Consider the following 21,536-nt stretch of genomic DNA (forward strand, 5'->3'; position numbering starts at 1 on the left):
CTCATACGTGCTTTGCTTTACGTTTTTTCCGGGTCCCAAACTGAGCCCCCCCTCCTCCGTAGGTGACCGGTGCAATGAATGCCAAGTGGTTACGGTTAATAATGTGAAAGTCCAGTCCATAAAGTTCCATTTCATTCCATTTGGTACACAGAGAAACCAAAATAAATTTAAACAGCAGCTACAAATCAAACTGGTCGACTATACCAGTGCATTGCAGCATAGTTTATTTGATGATTTTAGTGTCAGGTGCTAAAGTTTCCTCAGTCTCCATGGAACTGGTCAGTTCGGTATGAGCAAATGCGTAAAAAATATACATCTACAAGAAGTAAGCATTCATGACAGTGTAAAATTTGAGGTGCAATATAGTGTCATGATCCGTGGTCCGGATCATGTTTTTGTTATTTTCTGTTAGTTTTGGACTCTTTTAGTTCCTGTTTGTGACACTTCTGAGTTTGGTTTGGTTGCCATGGCTGCGTATTGTTTTCACCTGTGGCTAATCAGAGGCACTATTTAAGCCTGCCTTTGCCAGTCAGTCGGCCTGGCGTCATTTGTTTGCCTCATGCCTTGCCAAGTACCGGTAAGTCTTGTTTGTTCCATGCCATAGTTTATGCTGGTTGTTCGCTTCATGCCTAAGTCTTGTTTATTTCATGCCACAGTTTCGTGAGGTTCCATGTCCATAGTTCCATGTTTCCTGCGCTAAGTCTGTGCCTTAGCTTCAAGTGCGAACGGCACGTCTTTTCCTTCGACTAGTTTTCTGTTTTTGGTGCTGTTTTGACTTCTCAAGAATAAACCATGCTCCTACCTGCAAGTCCTGTCCGGAGTGATCTATTTGCCTTCCTGGGAGAACAACCCCGCAATAAACTGCAAAAACCATGTCCTGACATATAGAAAATTCAGTAATCCCTCTCTTAATTGGTAAATACATTTCTGTGATGTCGGAATCCTTAATTATAAATGTAGTATTTTCATTAGGGATGTCCGATAATGGCTTTTTGCCGATTCCGATATTGTCCAACTTTTTAATTACCGATACCGATATCAACCGATACCGATATCAACCGATATATACAGTCGTGGAATTAACACATTATTATGCCTAATTTGGACAACCAGGTATGGTGAAGATAAGGTACTTTTAAAAAATAATAATAAAATAAGATGAATAAATTAAAAACATTTTCTTGAATAAAAAATAAAGTAAAACAATATAAAAACAGTTACATTGAAACTAGTAATTAATGAAAATTAGTAAAATTAACTGTTAAAGATTAGTACTACTAGTGGACCAGCAGCACGCACAATCATGTGTGCTTACGGACTGTATCCCTTGCAGACTGTATTGATATATATTGATATATAATGTAGGAACCAGAATATTAATAACAGAAAGAAACAACCCTTTTGTGTGAATGAGTGTAAATGGGGGAGGAAGGTTTTTTGGATTGGTGCACTAATTGTAAGTGTATCTTGTGTTTTTTATGTTGATTTAATAAAAAAAACAAAAAATAAAAAAAAAGGATACCGATAATAAAAAAAAACGATACCAATAATTTCCGATACATTTTAACGCATTTATCGGCTGATAATATCGGCAGGCCGATATTATCGGATGTCTCTAATTTTCATAGAATAAAAAACCTGTTAACAAACTTCTAATAATGTATTTTAATATTATGACTGCCTTCTCGGCATGAATTAACACCCATATCGTCACCTTTACACTTAATCTAATGCTTTCTGAGCCCGAGCCAATCAGTGGCCACGATACTGAACAACACACTCTGATTGGTTGGGTCTCATCTAGTGGCCAAATACTAGTGTTGGTATATGTATTGGTATTAGTTTATTTCGAACGTGCATACAGCCACGCAAAATGGTGCATCACATATTTCCAGTCTAACATGCTCAAAAAGGAGTGGAGTAAAGAAATGCAGTGTTGATATTTTTAGTTATTTCGGCCATTTTTATGATGATTTAGACCAAGAAAATGTAGAATAGTATTTTGGTATGCTTCGATTTTCTATTAAGATTTTTTCCCCCAAATTTTGTCTGTGTATCATTCCGCAGAATCGAGTGCCAAAAAAAGTAGCAAGTACAAAGGTGGCTACTACCTGATTGCCCCTCTCTCCCTTCATCGCTGTCTTTGCCAACAAGAGTCTTACACAAAGGTTTACATGATTTATCATACAACCCCCGTTTCCATATGAGTTGGGAAATTGTGTTAGATGTAAATATAAACGGAATACAATGATTTGCAAATCCTTTTCAACCCATATTCAGTTGAATATGCTACAAAGACAACATATTTGATGCTCAAACTCCATCCATCCATCCATTTCCTACCGCTTATTCCCTTCGGGGTCGCGGGGGGCGCTGGAGCCTATCTCATAAACTTTTTTTTTTTTTGCAAATAATAATTAACTTAGAATTTCATGGCTGCAACACATGCCAAAGTAGCTGGGAAAGGGCATGTTCACCACTGTGTTAAATGGCCTTTCCTTTTAACAACACTCAGTAAACATTTGGGAACTGAGGAGACACATTTTTTAAGCTTCTCAGGTGGAATTCTTTCCCATTCTTGCTTGATGTACAGCTTAAGGTCTCCGTTGTGGTATTTTAGGCTTCATAATGCGCCACACATTTTCAATGGGAGACAGGTCTGGACTACAGGCAGGCCAGTCTAGTACCCGCATTCTTTTACTATGAAGCCACATTGATGTAACACATGGCTTGGCATTGTCTTGCTGAAATAAGCAGGGGCGTCCATGATAACGTTGCTTGGATGCCAACATATGTTGCTCCAAAACCTGTATGTACCTTTCAGCATTAATGGCGCCTTCACAGATGTGTAAGTTACCCATGTCTTGGGCACTAACATACCATCACAGATGCTGGCTTTTCAACTTTGCGCCTATAACAATCCGGATGGTTCTTTTCCTCTTTGGTCCGGAGGACACGACGTCCACAGTTTCCAAAAACAATTTGAAATGTGGACTCGTCAGACCACAGAACACTTTTCCACTTTGTATCAGTCCATCTTAGATGAGCTCAGGCCCAGCAAAGCCGACGGCATTTCTGGGTGTTGTTGATAAACTGTTTTTGCCTTGCATAGGAGAGTTTTAACTTGCACTTACAGATGTAGCGACCAACTGTAGTTACTGACAGTGGGTTTCTGAAGTGTTCCTGAGCCCATGTGGTTATATCCTTTACACACTGATGTCGCTTGTTGATGCAGTACAGCCTGAGGGATCGAAGGTCACGGGCTTAGCTGCTTACGTGCAGTGATTTCTCCAGATTCTCTGAACCCTTTGATGATATCACGGACTGTAGATGGTGAAATTCCTTGCAATAGCTGGTTGAGAAAGGTTTTTCTTAAACTGTTCAACAATTTGCTCACGCATTTGTTGACAAAGTGGTGACCCTCGCCCCATCCTTGTTTGTGAATGACTGAGCATTTAATGGAATCTACTTTTATACCCAATCATGGCACCCACCTGTTCCCAATTTGCCTGTTCACCTGTGGGATGTTCCAAATAAGTGTTTGATGAGCATTCCTCAACATTATCAGTATTTATTGCCACCTTTCCCAACTTCTTTGTCACGTGTTGCTGGCATCAAATTCTAAAGTTAATGATTATTTGCACAAAGAAAAAATGTTGATCAGTTTGAACATCAAATATGTTGTCTTTGTAGCATATTCAACTGAATATGGGTTGAAAATGATTTGCAAAGCATTGCATTCCTTTTATATTTACATCTAACACAATTTCCCAACTCATATGGAAACAGGGTTTGTATATTTTTTGAGGATTCTGTCTTTGTCTGACCTTTTGGAAGGGATTACTAACAAAAAACTGAGGTACCACTGTATATTTGAAAGGCAACAGAATGCAAAAAAAGCACCTTTGCCCTTCACCTCAGTCAACCAATCAATACGTTCTCTGTTCTAAAGGTCAGCACCAATCAGTGACGTCTTTACAAAAAAAAATATAAACTGTGGAGTAGTCTGACTGAGAAATAGCATCTCCATGGCAACAACATCATTACCAGAATAGATCTGTCTTTCTCTATTTCGGTCTCTCTCTTTTTATTCCACCTCCACAGTCCTCTCTTGAAGTCCTCTCCTCTGCATCTATCATTCCCCCTCATCCTCCCATCCCTCGCTCGTCGGTTCTCCCCTGCAACCAGCCATGCATGCATTTCTCCTCATTTCTTATTCCCAATGTGTCTTTCTCATCCCTTACCGGGTCTATCTATACAAATATTTATCCGGGCAATGTCTTTCATTTTGCCACTGTAAACGTTACAATTGCACATTTTAAAAGTAATTTTCTGTTATTATTAAACACAAATGGTATCCTCAAACATGTTGAACACAGGGAGGAAACAAATTATTTAAGATGCTCGGACATGGAGAAGAGTTAGGCCTAAATAGGGGGGGTGGGGAGGGTACTAGATGACAGGGGATGCAAAACAATAACAGTGCAATACTTTTTCATAACATGGTCGTTACTGTCTAGTTTCTCTTGTTATATTCTTAGTTTACTGTTATATTTTTTATTCTCATTGTTGCTTTTATTTTTATTCTTATTGTGATATTTTTCTATTTTGTTTCCATTTATACCCCCATTATTTACTTTTTACTTTTTAAATTCGATCTCAATTCTGTACACTGCTGCTGGAATTTAAATTTTCCTGAGGAAACTCTCCTGAAGGAATCAATAAAGTACTATCCATCCATCTATCCATCTATCCATCTATCCATCTATCTATCTATCTATCTATCTATCTATCTATCTTTGTAAATAAGCTCTGCTTCGTTCTTGTCAAGACTTGGTCCTGGGTGTTTGCTTTTCCGGAATGCAACGGAAAGTTGGCTCGGGCGAGACGGGAATGTAAATGCATGATGTATTTAATATATCAAAATAAAGTACAAACGAAAAGCGCGCACAGTGGCGGAGAACAAACTATGAAACCAAAAGACTATAGCATTAATAAACAAAACTTACTTGGCATGGACTAAAAGGAGCAGCATGAACGATGGACATGAAATCAAGTGTCAGAAATGTGCCGAGCATAATTGTGGGATGTCACCAGAAAGACAAACTGAAAACAATGAACTTAAATACTACAGACATGATTAACGAAAACAGGTGCGTGACTCAAAACGTGAAACAGGTGCGTGACGTGACAGGTGAAAACTAATGGGTTGCTATGGTGACAAACAAGAGTGCACAATGAGTCCAAACGTGGAACAGGTGAAACTAATGGGTAATTATGGAAACAAGACAAGGGAGTGAAAAGCCAGAAACTAAAGAGTCCAATAACTAAACAAAACATGACTAAAACAAAACATGATCACACAGACATGACAGTTCTACTCCTTTTCAAACATTTTTAAGTATGCAAGTGTAAGCGTGTCATATATTTTAATGTTTTTTTTTTTTTTTTAAAGCATGTTTCAAATAAACTTAACCAAATAGCAACCATACAACCACTTGTGCTCACGTCTAATAAATGCTATGTTGTACTATATTTAATACACGGTATTGCGTGTATAACACAACAATTCAAAACAATATACAGAAAGATCAAAGACAATATAAATTCATCACAATATAGCATCAGAAGGTACATTTATTGGGTATCGATATAGGACGATTTTTGTAAAAAAGTATGTGATCAGTCATTGCTAATTTGTGTCTTTTATTCACGATTACAGACACTGATCCCATGTGACTGACACTAATTATTTTTGGTTCTCTGGCTGAAAAGCTAATTATGTGTCTCCATACACAGTGTGGCGCCGCTCACCTGAAATAATAATAATCACCTCCGTTACGGAAAATAAACTGCATTTTCTAGTTTCCGAAGTATCATTATCAATTAGTATTATCACTGGAGGACGAGGCTAAACATGTTGTCCACCGAAAGCAAGCCAGGAGCAGGCATGCTAATAGCTAAGCTAGCTTGATAGGATAGGATAGGTCTTTATGGTCATTGCACAAGTACAACAAAACTTTGTTTTCAGCACAAACCCGTTCAAGATTAGACAGGGTTACAGAACAGGAACGCTGATGGGTTGCCACAAGGCGCCCCGTAAAAGATGGGGAAAAAGGTAAAACGCTGGGGAAAGATGAGTAAAAAAATACAATCTAGACTGGGCTCCTAAGGGGGCCCAGTCTGGAATGGGAAAAAACCTCCATAGCAAAGCACATATACATATTACAACATACATCTCGAGATATCTAGCAACAGAGGGAGGGGAGTGCGGGGTCATGGTGGTAGACAGCAGCTCTCAGGCGCTGACCATCCTGTCATCACCCCTATGGGATTTGCGTCGAGGGCGTTGGATTGGGGGGTGGGGTATGTACAGGTAAAAGCCAGTAAATTAGAATATTTTGAAAAACTTGATTTATTTCAGTAATTGCATTCAAAAGGTGTAACTTGTACATTATATTTATTCATTGCACACAGACTGATGCATTCAAATGTTTATTTCATTTAATTTTGATGATTTGAAGTGGCAACAAATGAAAATCCAAAATTCCGTGTGTCACAAAATTAGAATATTACTTAAGGCTAATACAAAAAAGGGATTTTTAGAAATGTTGGCCAACTGAAAAGTATGAAAATGAAAAATATGAGCATGTACAATACTCAATACTTGGTTGGAGCTCCTTTTGCCTCAATTACTGCGTTAATGCGGCGTGGCATGGAGTCGATGAGTTTCTGGCACTGCTCAGGTGTTATGAGAGCCCAGGTTGCTCTGATAGTGGCCTTCAACTCTTCTGCGTTTTTGGGTCTGGCATTCTGCATCTTCCTTTTCACAATACCCCACAGATTTTCTATGGGGCTAAGGTCAGGGGAGTTGGCGGGCCAATTTAGAACAGAAATACCATGGTCCGTAAACCAGGCACGGGTAGATTTTGCGCTGTGTGCAGGCGCCAAGTCCTGTTGGAACTTGAAATCTCCATCTCCATAGAGCAGGTCAGCAGCAGGAAGCATGAAGTGCTCTAAAACTTGCTGGTAGACGGCTGCGTTGACCCTGGATCTCAGGAAACAGAGTGGACCGACACCAGCAGATGACATGGCACCCCAAACCATCACTGATGGTGGAAACTTTACACTAGACTTCAGGCAACGTGGATCCTGTGCCTCTCCTGTCTTCCTCCAGACTCTGGGACCTCGATTTCCAAAGGAAATGCAAAATTTGCATGGTTGGGTGATGGTTTGGGGTGCCATGTCATCTGCTGGTGTCGGTCCACTCTGTTTCCTGAGACCCAGGGTCAACGCAGCCGTCTACCAGCAAGTTTTAGAGCACTTCATGCTTCCTGCTGCTGACCTGCTCTATGGAGATGGAGATTTCAAGTTCCAACAGGACTTGGCGCCTGCACACAGCGCAAAATCTACCCGTGCCTGGTTTACGGACCATGGTATTTCTGTTCTAAATTGGCCCGCCAACTCCCCTGACCTTAGCCCCATAGAAAATCTGTGGGGTATTGTGAAAAGGAAGATGCAGAATGCCAGACCCAAAAACGCAGAAGAGTTGAAGGCCACTATCAGAGCAACCTGGGCTCTCATAACACCTGAGCAGTGCCAGAAACTCATCGACTCCATGCCACGCCGCATTAACGCAGTAATTGAGGCAAAAGGAGCTCCAACCAAGTATTGAGTATTGTACATGCTCATATTTTTCATTTTCATACTTTTCAGTTGGCCAACATTTCTAAAAATCCCTTTTTTGTATTAGCCTTAAGTAATATTCTAATTTTGTGACACACGGAATTTTGGATTTTCCTTTGTTGCCACTTCAAATCATCAATAATTAAATGAAATAAACATTTGAATGCATCAGTCTGTGTGCAATGAATAAATATAATGTACAAGTTACACCTTTTGAATGCAATTACTGAAATAAATCAAGTTTTTCAAAATATTCTAATTTACTGGCTTTTACCTGTATATGTGTGGCGTATATTTTTGTGGATGCATGTTTGTGTGTAAGCCTGTAGTGTGTCTCTGTTCCGCGGCCTTGGTGTTCGTGCAGTCGCTAGTCCAAAGTCAACAACAACAGGTGTGTGTCCATGAGAGACAAGAAGGGAGTTTGTTGTGTCTTCGCTGCACTGTCCTTCAGGAGAGTCTCGACGCCAGGGAAACAATCCAAGTTAGAATGTTTTGTATACGAGTGAAAATAACATTTGCTTTTCACTCTAAATTGTCTATGACTGGTCCTCAAAACTGCGGGGCAGACAGTCCGATGCTATCCAAATCACAAGAGTGTCCACAGTTCTTCCCGCATTCTCCAATATTTTGTGGCAGCTTTGGGGTACTTTGAAGACTGCCAGCAACTTCCAATTTGTGGACAAACCAGAGCAACGCTTACTCCAATCAGCAGATGTCTTGTTGTCATAATTCCGAATAGGTAGATATCTTTACGTCCTCGACAGAAAAGGGTCGCCAGGCACGCGGCACTCCTTCTTCTCCCAAGAATCCGTCGTGTGTCCAGCAACAACCGCTCCGTCACGACAAGCAGGTTCCCCTAAACCAGGGGTCGGCAACCTTTACCAGTCAAAGAGCCATTTTGACCCGTTTCACAAATTAAAGAAAACAATGGGAGCCACAAAACTCTTTTGAAATTTAAAATGAAATAACACTGCATACAGTTTTTTTTTTTGCTTTGTGCTATGTATAAACCAGACACGCGGCCCACGAGACGTTATTTCGCGAGTTCTATATGAATGGCGCTTGACAACGTCATATTTGCCAACCCTCCCAATTTTTCTGACTCCCGAAATTCGGGTCAACTATTCTCTCGAATGTCTGCTGATTTTCACCCAAACAACAATAATAAGGGCGTGCCGTGATGGCACTGTCTTTAGCGCCCTCTACAGGTTGTATAAACAGCCTGCTTACCCAGTTACATGTTGTATGCGGCTTCTGCAGACACACATAAGCAATGCATACTTAGTCAACAGCCATACAGGTTACACTGGCCGTATAAAACAACTTTAACACGGTTACTAATATGCGCCACACTGTGAACACTCACCAAACAAGAATGACAAACACATTTCGGGAGAACATCCGCACCGTGACACAACATAAACACAACAGAACAAATACCCAGAATCCCAGGCAGCACTAACTCTTCCGGGCTACATTAAACACCCCCGCTACCACCAACCCCCCGTCCCCCCAAACCCCCCACACATCAACCCCCTCTCCCCCCTCTGTGCGTCGGTTGAGGTGGGCGGGGTTTGGTGGTAGCGGGGGTGTATAATGTAGCCCGGAAGAGTTAGTGCTGCATGGGATTACGAGTATTTGTTCTGTTGTGTTTATGTTGTGTTACGGTGCGGATGTTCTCCAGAAATGTGTTTGTCATTCTTGTTTGGTGTGGGTTCACAGTGTGGCGGATATTAGTAACAGTGTTTAAGTTGTTTTATACGGCCACCCTCAGTGTGAACTGTATGGCTGTTGACCAAGTATGCCTTGCAGTCACTATGTGTGAAGGGCAGAGCCCGCATACAACATGTAACTGGGCTGGCACGCAGATAGTTTAAAATCGGACGCTAAAGGCACGCCCTCAATATTATTGCCCCCGGAGATTTTCGGGAGAGGCACTGAAATTCGGAAGTCTCCCGGAAAAATCGGGAGGGTCAGCAAGTATGCAGCTGAGCCGCATCAGAGTGATCAAAGAGCCGCATGCGGCTCCGGAGCCGCGGGTTGCCGACCCCTGCCCTAAACCCAAGATCTTGTCAATTTCGTTGAGGCCAGTTAAATAGTTCCAATGTTGATTTGGAGAGCAGTGCAAAAAGAGGCAACAAAAAAAGTTAAGACAAGACAAGACAAGACAAAGAAGCAAGCAGGAGAGGAAAGGGGAGCGTCCACCTTCGATGAGTGCCAGAGAGAAAAGGGCTTGAAACAACCCCAAGCAATAAATGCTTAATCTAGTTTAAGAAATGTAGATGGACCTTGTTGCAGCAGAAAGTAAGCAGATATTATCAGAAAATGACAAGCTGATCAATAAGAGTCGAGGCCCATGGGCCAAATCTGGCTCGCCACATCATTTAAGGTGGCCCGATATGTTTTTTTAAGTGGCCTGCAATGTCATTTATGTGGTCTGGCACATGTTGCTGGCATCAAATTCTAAAGTTAATGATTATTTGCAAAAAATTAAATGTTTATCAGTTTGAATATCAAAAATGTTGTCTTTGTAGCGTATTCAGATGAATATGGGTTGAAAATGATTTGCAAATCATTGCAGTTTGCGATTTAGTCAAAAACCACAAAAATCTGAATGCCCACAGCGCTCCTCACATCCTCCAATCATTTGTGGCAGCTTTGGGGTACCTTGAACAGCTGCCAGCATCTTCCAATTTGTCATTAGACCAGAGCAACGCTTACTCCAATCACCAGTGTCCTGGTATCATGATTCCGAATAAGTAAATATGTTCAACGTCCTCAGCGGAAGGGGTACCCAAGCTTGCGGCACTCTGCTTCTCACAAGAGTCTGTCGTGTGTCCAACAACGACCGTTCCGTCAGGACAGGCAGGTTCCCCCGAACACGATGTCTTGTCAATTTTGTTGCGAGGCCAGTTAATCAATTCGAATGTTTACATTTTGGCTAGCCGTGCCAGTTTTAATGTTGTAAATTTGATGTTTTATGTGTTGTTTACTGTTTTAATGTAACCTTGCTGCTGCCCTCTTGGCCAGTTCTCCCTTGGAAAAGAGATCTTTGATCTCAATGGGATTTTACCTGGTTAAATAAAGGCTAAATAAAAAACATTATTGTGAGGTTTTGTATTAGTGTTCCTAAAAAAAACCTACTCAGTGGCCTAGTGGTTAGAGTGTCCGCCCTGAGATCGGTAGGTTGTGAGTTCAAACCCCGGCCGAGTCATACCAAAGACTATAAAAATGGGACCCATTACGTCCCTGCTTGGCACTCAGCATCAAGGGTTGGAATTGGGGGTTAAATCACCAAAAATGATTCCCGGGCGCAGCACCGCTGCTGCCCACTGCTCCCCTCACCTCCCAGGGGGTGATCAAGGGGATGGGTCAAATGCAGAGGACAAATTTCACCACACCTAGTGTGTGTGTGACAATCATTGGGACTTTAACTTTAAAAATAGATATACCAGGCCCAGATACATTTTTTTCTCTAAATTTGGCCCCCCGAGTCAAAATAATTGCCCAGGCCTGCTTTAGGGGCTCCGTAGGCATACTTGCCAACCTTGAGACCTCCTAATTCAGGAGATTGGGGGGGCGGTTTGAGGTGTGGGGGGCGGGGGAAAGGGTTGGGGGGGGGGGGGGGTGGTTTGGTGGTAGCGGGGGTGTATATTGTAGCGTCCCGGAAGAGTTAGTGCTGCAAAGGGTTCTGGGTATTTGTTCTGTTGTGTTTATGTTGTGTTACTGTGCGGCTGTTCTCCCGAAATGTGTACGTCATTCTTGTTTGGTGTGGGTTCATAGTGTGGCGTATATTTGTAACAGTGTTAAAGTTGTTTATATGGCCACCCTCAGTGTGACCTGTATGTCTGTTGACCAAGTATGTAAATGTAAATGTAAAAGTAACCACAGAACACTATACGGTATAGTGTTCTGTGGTTACTTTTTGGTTGGCCAACGGTTTACGTTGTATTGCGCGCCCTGACGGCAAGTGTGGGAGTCGGTTCTGAAGTATGAAGTAAAGAGACGTAACTTTGTCACCTCGCCTGGTTATTGACTCCAACCCAGAATATTACACTGCCCATACCTACGCTCCTTCAAAGGCTGTGCAATGAGTAGAGAGGAGTGTTACGTGTGTATATGTGTAAATAAATGAACACTGTAATTCAAGTATTTATTTTATTTATATATATATATATATATATATATATATATATATATATATATATATATATATATATATATATTATATATATATAATAAAATACATATATATATATATATAGCTAGAATTCACTGAAAGTCAAGTATTTATTTTATTTATATATATATATATATATATATATATATATATATATATATATATATATATATATATGAAGAGATGAAATAGTCTTGTGATTTTTTTCCCACACATACATACATACATACATATATATATATATATATATATATATATATATATATATATATATATATGTATGTATGTATGTGTGGGAAAAAAATCACAAGACTATTTCATCTCTTCATATATATATATATATATATATATATATATAAGAAATACTTGAATTTCAGTGAATTCTAGCTATAAATATACTCCTCCCCCCTTAACCCCGACCCCGGCCTCGCCCACCTCAACCCCCCCCAAATCTCCCGAATTTGGAGGTCTCTAGGTTGGCAAGTATCCCCGGGAGATTTTCGGGAGGGGCACTGAAATTCGGGAGTCTCCTGGGAAAATCGGGAGGGTTGGCAAGTATGATTTGTAACAGTGTTAAAGTTGTTTATACGGCCACCCTCAGTGTGACCTGTATGGTTGTTGATCAAGTATGCTTTGCATTCACTTGTGTCTGTGTAAAGGTTGCATATGAGATCAGGCCAGCACGCTGTTTGTATGGAGGAAAAGCGGACGTGACGACAGGTTGTAGAGGACACTAAAGGCAGTGCGTTTAAGGCACACCCCCATTTTTGTTGTCCAGGTGGAAATCGGGAGAAAATCGGGAGAATGGTTGCCCCGGAAGATTTTCGGGAGGGGCACTGAAATTCGCATACTTGCCAACCCTCCCGAATCTTCCGGGAGACTCCCGAATTTCAGTGCCTCTCCCGAAAATCTCCCGGGACAAATTTTCTCCCGAAAATCTCCCGAAATTCAGGCGGACCTGAGTGACGTGTCGACAGCCTGTTTTCACGTCCGCTTTCCCACAATATAAACAGCGTGCCTGCCCAATCACATTATAACTGTAGAATGATGGAGGGCGAGTTCTTGGTTTCTTATGTGGGTTTATTGTTAGGCAGTTTCATTAACGTCCTCCCAGAGCGGTAACAACACACAACAACAGCAGTCACGTTTTCGTCTACCGTAAAGCAGTTCGTCTGCCGTAAACAGCAATGTTGTGACACTCTTAAACAGGACAATACTGCCATCTACTGGACATGCATATGTGACAATAACATCTAGGGCTTTTAGAGAGTGCAGTGCACAACTGCGCACACAACAAGGAGACGAAGCAGAATGAATCATCAGAGAGGGTGTTCAGCATGGTTAGAAAAATAGTGACAGAGAATAGAACAAGGATGGACAATTCAACCATTAACTCAACCAGGGGCGTCACTAGCTTTTAAGGACAGGGGGGGGGGGCTTAGCCCCCAGGAGAGCGAACGTAGCGCATGAGCACAAAACTTCACAAATGGCTAACAAAGACTTAGAAATTATTCAATGTTATTATTATTTAAAAATGCACGGGACGAAATGAAATGCTCCCCAGGACGATGGCTTTTAACCATTTTTTCTCTTTTTCTTTTTATGTATTTATTCCTCTGAAAATCTTATGAAATGTTTAACAAGCCATCCTATAATAATACAACAACTATTAATGTAACAATACAATAAAACAAATCTATTTAATTATGTTTTTTTCATTATTTTAACATTAGGCTAATGTATATTACTTTATATAGATTCTACAAGAGTGATGTGGGCGTTTTCTATATGAACAAGTCCAAGGACCGCAAGCAAGGTCGCAGAGAAAATGCGGACTGGATTTTGAGTGATGTGGGCATTTTCTATATCAGTGGTTCTCAACCTTTTTTCAGTGATGTACCCCCTGTGGACATTTTTTTAATTCAAGTACCCCCTAATCAGAGCAAAGCATTTTTGGTTGAAAAAAAGAGATAAAGAAGTAAAATACAGCATTATGTCATCAGTTTCTGATTTATTACATTGTATAACAGTGCAAAATATTGCTCATTTGTAGTGGTCTTTCTTGAACTATTTTGAAAAAAAGATAGGTTTTTATTTATATTTATAAAGGATTTTTGAATTGTTGCTATTTTTAGAATATTAAAAAAAAATCTCACGTACCCCTTGGCATACCTTCAAGTACCCCCAGGGGTACGCGTACCCCCATTTGAGAACCACTGTTCTATATGAACAAGTGGAATGGATTGGATACCGACACACTAAAGGGGCTTTCTACCTTAAAGTACCAATGATTGTCACACACACACACACTAGGTGTGGTGAAATGTGTCCTCTGCATTTGACCCATCCCCTTGTTCACCCCCTGGGAGGTGAGGGGAGCAGTGGGCAGCAGCGGTGCCGCGCCCGGGAATCATTTTTGGTGATTTACGCTATGAAGTGAGGGGAAACTGAGTGAATAATGACAGTTTATATGATTATTTATATAAACTCATATTCGGGCCACTTTATAATGAATATGTCGGCATATATTTGTAAAAAAAAAAAAAAAAAAAATTAAAATTAAAAAATAAATATAAATATAAATATATATATATATATATATATATATATATATATATATATATATATATATATATATATATATATATATATATATATATGTATATGTGTGTATAACACCAAATTATTTAGGGGGGCTTAAGAATATTTTAGGGGGGCTTGAGCCCCCCTAAAATAGGCCTAACAACGCCAATGAACTCAACAATGAGTAGATGAGTGTTATGTGTGTGTATACAGGTAAAAGCCAGTAAATTAGAATATTTTGAAAAACTTGATTTATTTCAGTAATTGCATTCAAAAGGTGTAACTTGTACATTATATTTATTCATTGCACACAGACTGATGCATTCAAATGTTTATTTCATTTAATTTTGATGATTTGAAGTGGCAACAAATGAAAATCCAAAATTCCGTGTGTCACAAAATTAGAATATTACTTAAGGCTAATACAAAAAAGGGATTTTTAGAAACGTTGGCCAACTGAAAAGTATGAAAATGAAAAATATGAGCATGTACAATACTCAATACTTGGTTGGAGCTCCTTTTGCCTCAATTACTGCGTTAATGCGGCGTGGCATGGAGTCGATGAGTTTCTGGCACTGCTCAGGTGTTATGAGAGCCCAGGTTGCTCTGATAGTGGCCTTCAACTCTTCTGCGTTTTTGGGTCTGGCATTCTGCATCTTCCTTTTCACAATACCCCACAGATTTTCTATGGGGCTAAGGTCAGGGGAGTTGGCGGGCCAATTTAGAACAGAAATACCATGGTCCGTAAACCAGGCACGGGTAGATTTTGCGCTGTGTGCAGGCGCCAAGTCCTGTTGGAACTTGAAATCTCCATCTCCATAGAGCAGGTCAGCAGCAGGAAGCATGAAGTGCTCTAAAACTTGCTAGTAGACGGCTGCGTTGACCCTGGATCTCAGGAAACAGAGTGGACCGACACCAGCAGATGACATGGCACCCCAAACCATCACTGATGGTGGAAACTTTACACTAGACTTCAGGCAACGTGGATCCTGTGCCTCTCCTATCTTCCTCCAGACTCTGGGACCTCGATTTCCAAAGGAAATGCAAAATTTGCATGGTTGGGTGATGGTTTGGGGTATTTCTGTTCTAAATTGGCCCGCCAACTCCCCTGACCTTAGCCCCATAGAAAATCTGTGGGGTATTGTGAAAAGGAAGATGCAGAATGCCAGACCCAAAAACGCAGAAGAGTTGAAGGCCACTATCAGAGCAACCTGGGCTCTCATAACACCTGAGCAGTGCCAGAAACTCATCGACTCCATGCCACGCCGCATTAACGCAGTAATTGAGGCAAAAGGAGCTCCAACCAAGTATTGAGTATTGTACATGCTCATATTTTTCATTTTCATACTTTTCAGTTGGCCAACATTTCTAAAAATCCCTTTTTTGTATTAGCCTTAAGTAATATTCTAATTTTGTGACACACGGAATTTTGGATTTTCATTTGTTGCCACTTCAAATCATCAAAATTAAATGAAATAAACATTTGAATGCATCAGTCTGTGTGCAATGAATAAATATAATGTACAAGTTACACCTTTTGAATGCAATTACTGAAATAAATCAAGTTTTTCAAAATATTCTAATTTACTGGCTTTTACCTGTATATATATATATATATATATATATATATATATATATATATATATATATATATATATATATAGCTATAATTCACTGAAAGTCAAGTATTTCTTATATATTTATATATATGAAATACTTGACTTGGTGAAGTCTAGCTGTAAATATACTCCTCCCCTCTTAACCACGCCCCAACCACGCCCCCCCCCCCCCCCCCCCACACCTCCCGAAATCGGAGGTCTCAAGGTTGGCAAGTATGACCGTAGGAGACAATTGGAAAATAAGTTTACAATTTTATTTTTTTAATTTGTTATCCTTTTTTGAGTGACGCATTTGGGGTAGTCAATAATCAGACTCGCTCTGCCTGTCTGTCTCTCGCTCGTCCCACCCCGTCTATCCCTACGCGGTCTGTCCTCTTCCATTAGTTTCTATTGCGTCTATTTTTAGCCTCAGCAGACTGGTCACGTGGCAGCAGGAGGACGTCAATAATGTTGTTGGTGGTGGCGGCGGCGGCGGCGGAGAGAAGGGAAAAGGAGGCGGACTGTAAAATATGGAGGAGGCGAAGCGCTAGGAGGTGAGCACTAACGTTGCAACCGTGCTGCGGCAACACACCAGCGGCCGGGAGTGAAGCTTCGGTCGGAGACGCGGCGGCAAGTAAAGTCGGGAGGAAGACATCCGCACTAGTGCGCGTTCCAGGAGGACCCGCCGACATCCACGGTAACCGTGGAGGGAGAGGAAGCTTGAGTGTGTGGATGTGTTTATTTTGTACAAGTGTGTATGCGTGACGGTTTTATAGATGAATTGTTGTCCACACTTTGTGTCACACAGTAGCTAACTTGAAAACACACAGCTACTGCTAGCTAAAGCACACAAACTGACCGACCTGACCGATATAAAACACGAGCTACTAAATTATACTAGCTTCCGCCACGCAGTCTATGCACACGTTGGCCCGCTAACTGTTTGTTGAGTTAGAGTTCAACTGACAAGGCACAACTTGAGGTTGACTATAAGCAGCCTCGGTGGGTCCCCAGTGCATACATGCATACAGCTAACTGCTAACTGAACTATAGCCTATGTCAGTGTTTTTCAACCTTTTTTGAGGCAAGGCACATTTTTCTCATTTAGAAAATCCGGAGGCACACCACCAGCAGAAAACGTTAAAAAAAATTAAACTCAAAAATTAAACTCAAAATAATGCCTTATTTTGAGTTTGTTAGTGTTTTCCTGTGTAGTGCTTTAGTTCTCGTCTTGCGCTGTTATTTTGGTGGCCCTTCCTGTTTTGTTGGTGTTTTCCTGTAGCAGTTTCATGTCTTCCTTTGAGCGCTATTCCGCTCACCTGGTTTGTGTTAGCAAGCAAGGCTATTTACATTGTTGCTATCCTTATTTGTGTGGACATTGTTGATTGTCATGTCAAGAACGGACGTACTTTGTGGACGCAGTAAGTTTTTGCTGTCGTCCAGCGTTCTGTTTCTGTTTACTTTGTAGCCAGTTCAGTTTTACTTTCGTTTTGCATAGCCATTGCCTTTCCCTTACGTAAATTTTTGGTTCTCTTTACCTGCACACTGCCTCCCGATGTGGTCTGCATATTGGGATCACAACAAACTATCCTCGTCTCACCCGACACTTTACGACTTTTACAAAGCAATTAACTACCTGCTGCCACCTACTGACATGGAGTATTACGTGGTTTACACAGCACAGACACTAAGCAACGGCACATTATTTGCAGATTATAATTATTGATTTGCAAAAAATATTTTTTGGACCAATTAGGTGAAGTTGTATAATATCCCACGGCACACCAGACAATATCTCACGGCACACTAGTGTGCCCCGGCACAGTGGTTGAAAAACTCGGGCCTATGTGCTCCATGGGGTGTCCAAACAGCGGACCCGGGTCAATTATTTGGCATGCCACTACTTTTATATGGGCCGTGTGCAATTATTGAAAATGTAGACACGTAGAATCATCATACTCTTGTGATTAAAGGCCTACTGAAATGCAATTTTCTTATTTAAACGGGGATAGCGGGTCCATTCTATGTGTCATACTTGATCATTTCGCGATATTGCCATATTTTTGCTGAAAGGATTTAGTAGAGAACATCGACGATAAAGTTCACAACTTTTGGTCGCTGATAAAAAAGCCTTGCCTGTACCGGAAGTAGCAGACGATATGCGCGTGACGTCACAGGTTGTGGAGCTCCTCACATTCGCACATTGTTTACAATCATGGCCACCAGCAGCGAGAGCGATTCGGACCGAGAAAGCGACGATTTCCCCATTAATTTGAGCGAGGATGAAAGATTCGTGGATGAGGAAAGTGAGAGTGAAGGACTAGAGGGCAGTGGGAGCGATTCAGATAGGGAAGATGCTGTGAGAGGCGGGTGGGACCTGATATTCAGCTGGGAATAGGGATGTCCCGATGCAGGTTTTTGCACTTCCGATCCGATACCGATATTGTTTTTGCTTTTCCGATCCGATACCGATACTGACCGATACTGGCCTATCCGAGCATGTATTAAAGTTTAAAGTTATTTAGCCTACTTAGTTGTCAGAATCATGTTGAAAAGGGTTTTAGTACTCTTGATAACAACTAGCCAGCTGAATTAGGGGAGTTTGAATAATACACAATGGTTGGTAACAAGAAACTGACCTGTTTATTCAAGGATAAACACAAAATAGACAAAATTATACATGACAAACAGAAATGGCATCATCGAAACTAGGGCTGGGCGATATGGCCTTTTTTTTAATATTGCGATATTTTAAGGCCATATTACGATACACGATATATATGTCGATATTTTGCCTTAGCCTTGAATGAACACTTGATGCATATAATCACAGCAGTATGATGATTCTATGTGTTTTGATTGATTGATTGAGACTTTTATTAGTAGGTTGCACAGTGAAGTACATATTCCGTACAATTGACCACTAAATGGTAACACCCCAATAAGTTTTTCAACTTGTTTAAGTCGGGGTCCACTTAAATTGATTCATGATACAGATATATACGATCAGATATATACTATCATCATAATACAGTCATCGACAAGATAATCACATTGAATTATTTACATTATTTATAATCCAGGGTGTGGAGGGGGGCGCTGGATGTAAGTGTCAAAAAGACAGCCAAAAGAGTTTGATATGAGAATAAATCTAAAGTTAAAATATAGGGTAGAAATGCACCCATTTGCAGGAAATGTAGTCTTGATTTTCAACATTTTCTTTCAAGGCTTGCATGTCTACATTAAAACATTTTTCTTCATACTGCATTAATATATGCTACTTTTAAACTTTCATGCAGAGAAGGAAATCACAACTAAAAAAAATCACACATTTTTTCATACGGTGTTAATGTGGAAATGTTTGCCTCTGCATTTTGATGGTGTGGGCGTGTGGCACCGAATGGAGATAAGCGTCTCGACAGACGTCACAATATTTGAACAATGATGACGAAAACTATTTTCTCTGTCGTGTCCGTGTGTCGAAAATTGTTATGCGCTTATTTTTTTGTTTGATTTTGTGCATGGCATAGATTTGCTATGCGCAGAGGACGCTTAAACAGTGCGCAATTGCACAGGCGAGCACCTTTAGAGGGAGCGTTGCTCGCACGGCTGCGCTAGCATCACAGCTAACGTTAGCCATGCTGCTACCTCTCTGCTGGGAGAGGGCGTATACGTATGTGACGTATGTCGTGACAGTATGTGACGTATGACGTGACAGTATGTGACGTGTGTAAGAAGGTGCACTTGCTGTCTGTGAGAGGGAGACACAGGAAAGAGTGAGAAGAGCCTGTTGTGTAATGCCAGCAGCTAAAAGCAATTGCGTGAGAATTCACAGACCTGTGGATGTGTTGAAGGTGTGCTGGAAAATGCGGAATGGAAATTAGGGACCAGCAGAAAAGTGGAATGTATTATTTAAATCGGTGCGTTGGAAAACATGGACCAGAGTATTTTTTTAAACTGGATCTGGATCGGCATTTTCCCATGCCTTGCCGATACGCAATTTTTGGCAAATATCGGCAGCCGATCCGATCCAAATATCGGATCGGGACATCCCTAGCTGGGAATGACTAAAACAGTAAATAAACACAAGACATATATATACTCTTCTCAACCTTTTTTCAGTAATGTACCCCCTTTGAACATTTTTTTAATTCAAGTACCCCCTAATCAGAGCAAAGCATTTTTGGTTGAAAAAAAGAGATAAAGAAGTAAAATACAGCACTATGTCATCAGTTTCTGATTTATTAAATTGTATAACTGTGCAAAATATTGCTCATTTGTAGTGGTATTTCTTGAACTATTTGTAAAAAAAGATTTAAAAAAAAAACTAAACTTGTTGAAAAATAAACAAGTGATTCAATTATGAATAAAGATTTCTACACATAGAAGTAATCATCAACTTAAAGTGCCCTCTTTGGGGATTGTAATAGAGATCCATCTGGATTCATGAACTTAATTCTAAACATTTCTTCACAAAAAAAGAAATCTTTAACATCAATATTTATGGAACATGTCCACAAAAAATATAGCTGTCAACACTGAATATTGCATTGTTGCATTGTAATGAATGGAATAGCCTACTTGATTTGATGTTCAGTTTATGAACTTACATTCATATTTTGTTGGAAGTATTATTCAATAAATATATTTATAAAGGATTTTTGAATTGTTGCTATTTTTAGAATATTTAAAAAAAATCTCACGTACCCCTTGGCATACCTTCAAGTACCCCCAGGGGTACACGTACCCCCATTTGAGAACCACTGCTCTATTAGCCACAACACAACCAGGCTTATATTTAATATGCCACAAATTAGTCCCGCATAACAAACACCTCCCCCCTCACGTCCATATAACCCGCCAATACACCTGCACAACACACTCAATCCCACAGCCCAAAGTACCGTTCACCTCCCCAAAGTTCATACAGCACATATATTTCCCCAAAGTCCCCAAAGTTACGTACGTGACATGCACATGGCGGCACGCACGTACGGGCAAGCGATCAAATGTTTGGAAGCCGCAGCTGCATGCGTACTCACGGTACCGCGTCTGCGCATCCAACTCAAAGTCCTCCTGGTAAGAGTCTCTGTTGTCCCAGTTCTCCACAGGCCAATGGTAAAGCTTGACTGTCATCTTCCGGGAATGTAAACAATGAAACACCGGCTGTGTTTGTGTTGCTGCAGTCGGCCGCAATACACCGCTTCCCACCTACAGCTTTCTTCTTTGCTGTCTCCATTGTTCATTGAACAAATTGCAAAAGATTCACCAACACAGATGTCCAGAATACTGTGGAATTTTGTGATGAAAACAGACGACTTAATAGCTGGCCACCATGCTGTCCCAAAATGTCCTCTACAATCCGTGACGTCACGCGCTGACGTCATCATACCGAGACGTTTTCAACAGGATATTTCGCACAAAATTTAAAATTGCACTTTAGTAAGCTAACCCGGCCGTATTGGCATGTGTTGCAATGTTAAGATTTC

At 40.7% G+C, this 21,536-nt stretch overlaps 1 protein-coding gene across 4 annotated transcripts in view; it reads left to right on the forward strand.

Moving 5' to 3' along the window:
• Positions 1-21,536, forward strand: part of hdac5 (histone deacetylase 5) — a 187,145-nt gene that overhangs the window by 11,504 nt on the left and 154,105 nt on the right. For 3 of the 4 annotated variants that reach the window (XM_061973770.1, XM_061973766.1, XM_061973767.1), the window contains exon 2: positions 16,475-16,744. The gene's annotated coding sequence lies outside the window, so the exon portion shown is untranslated. The remainder of the gene's footprint in view (positions 1-16,474; positions 16,745-21,536) is intronic. The other variant, XM_061973768.1, reaches the window with a different exon arrangement.

The sequence above is a fragment of the Nerophis lumbriciformis genome, linkage group LG22, assembly GCF_033978685.3.
Source record: "Nerophis lumbriciformis linkage group LG22, RoL_Nlum_v2.1, whole genome shotgun sequence".
In the NCBI taxonomy this organism is placed as follows: Eukaryota; Metazoa; Chordata; class Actinopteri; order Syngnathiformes; family Syngnathidae; genus Nerophis; species Nerophis lumbriciformis.